We start from the raw sequence: 7,506 nt of genomic DNA on the forward strand, positions 1-7,506 counted from the left end.
ATTGAAACTGCAATTTGGACCTTCAACCCGTTGATCCTCATTGAACTCTGCTATATGGAGAAAAAACCTAGGATGTTTTCCTCAAAATCCTTTAATATTTTTGAAAAGAAAAGAAATCTTGGATGACATGGGGGTGAGAAAAAATATCTGGGAATTTTTTATTCTGGAAGTGAACTAATCCTTTATTTCTTTCAACCTGGTTCAATGTGATATCTGCCACTGAACTAGTTTTTTTTATTGCACAAATAGAGAGAAATGGTTGTGTTCTGACACCCCCTAGTGGTGAGAGGGAAAATGCATTTCATTATAATCACAGCAATACAGATTAGATCATATTGGTCTTTTATATAGAACAGATGACTTACAAAAGAGAAAAACCTGATTTTATTTCTCCCAATAAATACAAATCCATAAAAATTCAAAAATTACTTCTTACATGAATCATTTGTGAAAGCAACTACAAATCTCTCTGAAAAAACATTTGAAACATACAAGAGTAATCAACATTGAGTAAAATCATCCACATTTTTACATTCCCGTGAGACCTCACACAAAAATCTGAAATATCAGTAATTGCACAGCAATCATTAATAATAAAACAACAGTTGGCAAAATCCAGTGTGCTAACATGTGACTGATGAAAAATCTGATAAAAACAGCCCTTGATGCATTAGATCGTAAAAGAAGCATTTGACCATTATTCTACTGTACAGATCTAGGTTCTAATTTCTCTAAAGGAAGTGCAATAGTTTAAAATGTTGGCCCTCCGAGTGCATATTTCTCACATGAGTTTGTTTTTATATTGGAACAAATTTGGAGCAATTTAGCATTACATAATTTGCTTACCAATGGATCCTCTGCAGTGAATGGGTGCCGTCAGAATAAGAGTCCAAACAGCTGATAAATCATCACAATAATCCACACTATTCCAGTCCATCAGTTAACATCTTGTAAAGAGATGCATGTTTGCAAGAGAAAAAAAAAATATTAGGGCATTTTTAACTTTTTTTTAAACTGCTTCTGGTCAAAATATACAGATCCTTTACGCATAATATTCCTTTTCCAGTAAAAAAGTAATATTGTCTGAATCAGGAGAGAAACATGCATAGATCAAGCACTGTTTACAAGCAAAAACAGTTTTAAACAAATATAAAGGTTGATTTTGACTGGACGTTTTCACTGGAGGAAACTATTATTGATTACGGACAGATTTTTTATTATAAACATGCAGTATTTTAATTTAAAAGACTATAATTGTTTGACTGGATGACTTGTGGATTGTGATTTTATCAGCTGTTTGGACTCTCGTTCTGATGGTACCCATTCACTGCAGAGGATCCTTCCAAGTAATGCAAATTAGGTAAATTTGTGCTAACTATTCCTTTAAAAATGCATTCAGAGTGTACAGAATTAAGGAAAATGACTCTGCACTCTTTAGTCCTTTCTAAACACTGGCATAAGTCTTTGATTCTCATAAGCAGCATCTAAACAGGTTACAAGGTTGCATCTCTGCCATGTAGGAAGGGGGGCAGGGGGGCGGGGGGGGGTGGGGGAGACAAAGCAGCTCAGATTTGATTTCGGCTCTCGGCCCCTGTGAGGGTCTCGGATGAACAGATGCACTGTTGCCCTCTGGTCCCATAGAAAGCAACCACCCACCTTCTGAGTGACTCGTGGGACAATTCAGCATTATGTCTAAACCTCGTAAACCTAGCAAGGTTTCTACCTGAGATGGACGCAAAACTAAGCAGGATGATATAAGCAAGAGTGCTGATGCTATAATATCACAGCCGGGACAATTTGGTGCAACAGTAGGATTCTGTATTTTTATATAATGTTAATAAACCAGAAGTTTAATTAACAGCAAGAAAATTAACAGCAGTTACAATTAAAATGGCACATATAGGCATACTCAGAATATTAAGACCCTGTTTACACTAGTGCTTTTTCGTTTATGAAAACGATCCTTGTCTACACTGGCGTTCTCACTGCGTTTCAGAAACGTTCACGATCTTCGTCCACACTACACAAGCGAAAACGATTCATAATCACGACATTGCCTAATGAAATCAAATACACATACGATTAGGACAATGGCTGTGCTGTGATTTCGGCTATACTTAAATGTAAAACAGAGTTAGAAGCAACAGAATATCTTTTTTTTTTTTATCTGAAAGTGGTGCTCCGCTGCCGCTCACTAAACAGAGCTGACGCAGATAGAGACAAGAAAGAGAGAAAGAGAGCGCGTGCGCGCGCGCTGGGAAAGCACGACCTCGCGCAGCAGTACCAGAGACCAAGCTTGAACTTTCAAACGCAGCGAAATGCGAAAATATTTCGCACGGGCTTGCGTTTCCGGTCTAACGCATTCGCATGCGTATGAATGGAAGTCAATGGAACGTAAAGTGTGACCGCGCCTTTAGAAACTAAATAAGGTTTGTCCAAGAAGTCGCTAGATTTGTCACTAGGTGCTAAAAAGTTGGGAAAACTCTCGCTAAATTGGCATTTGATTAGGGTTACAGCTAAACTCTGCAGGAAAATGGATCTTGTGGGCCAGATTTGAGGATCCCTGTACCAGTGTAAACGCAGCCTAAGGCACAGAGGAAACTTGTAGATTAAATATGAATAAAGCTAATATTACAGTAGTTTACACTAGTGAGTTTTTGTTTAAAAATTGAGTTTTAAAAAGTGAAACGATCCCCGTCTAAACTGGTGTTTTCAACGCATTTCAAAAACTATCTCAGTCCACACTAAACAAAGCACATGACCATTCATAGTGAGCATGATGTTATTGTTTACATGCTTTTCAAAAGTCTGTTTTTTAGCCTTTTACACTGAAAGGCAACTGCAGCATTTTCAAACTAAAATGGGGCCTGCAGCGTTTTTTAGTAGTTTTCGAGGGTTATGCGTTTTAAAATGAAAACGCACTAGTGTAAACATTTAAAAAAACTGTCAAAGTTACAAGATGACAAATTCAAGCTCAACAGACTGATGCAACACGGCACTGTGCATTTACATTTACTTGTGCATTTGCGTTTTAAAATGCATAACTTTTTGTACGGTTACGTCTAACGTTTACACTACTCTGGTGTTTTTGACCCTCAAAAACTGACTTTTGAAAACAATAAAGACCCCATTTTAGTTTGAAAACTCTGGGGTTGCGCAAATCATTGTGAAACCGTTGTCGTGTATACGTGAAACTTTTTAAAAACGCAAGGGAAAAACATTTCCATTATTGACTACTATTGTTGTGTATATTATTGACCATTATTGTTGTGTAAACGTAGCCTAAAACATGGTCTGCAGCATTTATAAAAGTCCATGTTTTTGAGGGTTTTGAAAACGATGCAGACCCCATTTTAGTTTGAAAACTCTGGGGTTGCATTTCAGTGTAAACAGACCAAAAATGAGACTTTAGAAAACACTGCAGACCCCATTATAGTTTGAAAACTAAACTGGTTTCAGTGTAAACGGACCAAAAATGAGACTTTAGAAATTACTGCAGACCCCATTTTAGTTTAAAAACTAAACTGTTTTCAGTGTAAATGGACCAAAACTGAGACTTTAGAAAATGCTGCAGACCCCATTTTTGTTTGAAAACTAAACTGGTTTCAGTGTAAACGGATCAAAACTGAGACCGCACACCCCATTTATTTATTGTGAAAACGAAACTGGTTTCAGTGTAAATGGACCAAAACTGAGACGTTAGAAAATGCTGCAGACCCCATTTTAGTTTGAAAACTAAACTGGTTTCAGTGTAAACGGACCAAAAATGAGACTTTAGAAAATGCTGCAGACCCCATTTTAGTTTAAAAACTAAACTGGTTTCAGTGTAAATGGACCAAAACTGAGACGTTAGAAAATGCTGCAGACCCCATTTTAGTTTGAAAACTAAACTGGTTTCAGTGTAAACGGACCAAAAAACTGAGACTTTAAGAAACTGCTGCAGACCCCATTTTATTTCGAAAACTAAATTGGTTTCAGTGTAAACGGATCAAAACTGAGACTGCAGACCCCATTTATTTTGAAAACTAAACTGGTTTCAGTGTAAATGGGCCAAAACTGAGACTTAAAATAAAACCTTAAATAAAACATCCTTGATGACATACGCAGCCTGAATGGTCATGTGACATGCGTTTCCGGTTGTGTAGTGTAGACAGAGATAGTTTCTGAAATGCAGTGAAAACACTAGTGTAGACGAGGATCGTTTTTGTGTTAAAATGCTGTTTTAAAAAGAAAACGCACTAGTGTAAACAGGGCTTAAGGCACAGAGGAAACTTGGATTCAATGATGGATAAGGCTAATATTACACCAGTTTACACCAGTGTGTTTAAAAATGAAAACAATCCTCATCTAAACTGGTGTTTTTACTGCGTTTCAGAATGATGCCTATCCACACTACACAACCGAAATCACATGTCACATGACCATTCATAATGAGCATGATGTTATTGTTTACGTGGTCGTCAAGGATACGCAGAGCGAATGTGGGCAGTCATGCCATCATTTTCAAAAGCCTCTGTTTACACTGAAATGCAACCTGGGAGTTTTCAAGCTAAGTAGTGTAAACGACAGGCGTAACCATAGCAAAAGTTATGCGTTTTAACACGAAAACGCACTAGTAAATGTAGCCCAAGCAGCACACTTTTGAATTTTAGTCTATGGTCAATAACATTTTAACTGACCATGTGAAAGTTAAAAGATGACATATTCATGCAACGTGGCAACAGAATTCACTGAAAGAGACATTCCACCCACAAATCAAAAATCTATCTTCACTTGTTCAATTTCTTTCAATTGCTCTGGCTAATTTGAGGTTTTATTATCAGTGTAAGTGCTATTTGATTTTATTGCTTTTATACATTACTATGATTATGTATGCATACTGTATGGTAAGCTTTTAGTAAAATGGGAGTAAGATCTCATTGGATTAACCTTAATCTATATAATCATTTGGCCACCGAACAGGTTGGGTTCTCATACTTCTGTCCATACTATGCAATTCATACAGGTTTGAAATTACTTAAAGTGCCCCTATTATGCCATGTTTAAGGTAGTTAATATTGTTGTAATAGTCTCTTAAAACAGGTTTACATGTATGCAAGTTCAAAAAACACTTTAGTTTTCTCAAAAATTAGATTTCATTTTACCCCGTTTCTAAATGATTCGTAAACGACTCGTTTGAAGCAGTTCGAAGAATCAGTCTCTCTAAACCCCTCCTTTCAGTGAGCCCTCACCGCTGTGATTGGTCAGATGGTGCAGTCCTTTTGGATTGGTCTACCGCTTCAGCGCAAAACGAAACGCCCATTGGCATAACTGAATGACAGCTGTGGAGACCTGTTAATGCATAGAAAAGATAGCCTCGATTTTACCCTATCAATTCGAGCCGGAGTCTGACGATGAAACGGTTGAAGTGGCACATCGACAAGAAACTGTTTTGCAAGCACGACTGGAGCAGGACGTTTCTCAGTGGGTGTCATATTATAACTGTGGAAAGTGCTTGCAATTTGCTTTTGTAAGCGAACCGGGCACACCTCTACGTTGTGAACTTCAACACTGTAACGTACAACCCATAACACTGCGTTAAGCCATCGTTTATCATTATCATTACTTAAACTAATAAGGCAGACAGACAGTCAAGCTGCATCAATCACAATTTTTAGACTACATTGCACTCACAGCTGAACAACAGAACTACAGAAACGCAAGTTAGCCGGTTACCAAGACATGTGCGGGGTTGTTACACACCATAACGTACACAAAGACGTATTTTGAACGATCGCTAGAAAATACAATCATCAATTATTAATCATACTTACAGGTAGAAGTTCAGAGGAGCAAGCCGGTCCAAATAAACTGGGCACTGATCCATTTTTTAAAACCAAGCGTTTGGTGAATCTCGCGTTGTAACGTTACTCCCCAAGATTGGAAAAACAGTCATCAGTAAAATGACGCGAACACAACACAAGATTGGCATTGGACTGCTGAGGTGTTGAAAAAAATTAATGTTAACCACTCATTCTTGGTAGTTTCATCTTTCGGAAGGGCATATAAAACAAATTCACTCTCACAGCGCAGGGCGTCTTCTTGACATGATGTAACGTTAATCCACGTGAAAATGGTAGGCCTACTGTTTGTGGGCGGGCAAGTTGTTCGCGAAATTGAACGTGGGCGGACATTACGCAAATGTGTAGCTCGTGACGTGTGGCCGTTACAGAAAAAAGATTCGAATTGCTGACGACTCGTTTAGGCGAATGTGAGCCGACTCTTTTTTTTGTTAGACAAAAACTTCATTTATAGTGCACTGTCGGCGTCACAACTTTGCAGATAGTTTATGTTCACATACAGCTACATGACACACTACATGAAATATCATATTTGAAAAGGCATAATAGGGGCACTTTAAGGATGAGTAAATGATGACAAATGTCATTTTTGACTGAGCTATCCCTTTAATTATAAACTCTACATTTCGAATGCCCTACTTTCTGAAACGTACCAATTTTGTCTTTAGCTGTTTAGGTTTGTTATCTTATTTCTTTCCTGTTGCTGCCTAAACTTTGCTGACACATGGTCAGGCTCTTGCAAATTCAGTTCCTGACAGGATATCCGGTTTCAAAGCAGAATTTACAGGACCCACATCAGAGATACTGATAGCTAATGCTTAACATATCCATATCCAAGCACACAGAGCATGACTGACCCTATGGAAGCTTTAAAACACAAGTCATCAGCAGAACCTTAAACCACTATAGGCTGTGACAGGCCATCATAGTTCAGTGCACTATGAAAAAGTCAATGTGGCATTACAGCTGCAGTATCATTGTTCATTAAAATAGCCCCCCCCCCCCCCATCTTGTATAAACCCATTTTATTTGCAAAATGTTGTAAGATATCACTTGTTTAACACATACTTTGGTTAAAATTCATCAATGGTCGTGTAATACAACAACTTTTTACCTCGTCCAAAAAGCTCTGGTCAAATTGACCCGTTTCAGCGCAAGCTGCTCACCCCGCCCCTCTCTTCCATTTTGTGTATTCGGTGGCACGTTACCATCAAAAACAAAACTAATTCACTGCGTCCTCAGTGGCTCTGATGTCGGGAGAAAATGAAGACTCTTATGTTCACTTTTACATCAAAATACAAAACACCTGCATTGCTTATCAGACATTGTTGTCGCTATAGCTGCTCGAGCGTGGAGAAAATGGCGGACAGCGTAAAATTGGCTGAGGGCGGGAATATGCCAATACGGGACAGTCCGCCAGCATACTGCTCTGAAAATCTAAACGGCTTGATAATTGAGACGGTTTAGGTTTCTGGACGATGTGGTTGTGTCCACACACTGCTAATACACATTTATATGCAAACACCATGTAAAAGTAAATTTTGCATCCGATGTCCCCTTTAAATATGAATATAACAAATTATAAATTGAGAAAAACAATTTGTCAGCAAGGTAAATAATAATAATAGAATAAAATATAAGATTTTAGGTATATTCTCTGAAAACA

General features: G+C 38.0%; 1 long non-coding RNA gene across 1 annotated transcript; it reads right to left on the reverse strand.

Annotated features, from left to right (window-relative positions):
• Nucleotides 1-361: 361 nt before the first annotated feature.
• LOC141336881 (uncharacterized) lies at nucleotides 362-7,427 on the reverse strand. The gene is made up of 2 exons (XR_012355729.1): nucleotides 6,396-7,427; nucleotides 362-5,016 (listed from the first exon to the last, which is right to left on the reverse strand). It is a non-coding gene; the product is annotated as an uncharacterized lncRNA (long non-coding RNA).
• Nucleotides 7,428-7,506: the final 79 nt, after the last annotated feature.

Source organism: Garra rufa, chromosome 1 (assembly GCF_049309525.1).
Source record: "Garra rufa chromosome 1, GarRuf1.0, whole genome shotgun sequence".
Classification (NCBI taxonomy): Eukaryota; Metazoa; Chordata; class Actinopteri; order Cypriniformes; family Cyprinidae; genus Garra; species Garra rufa.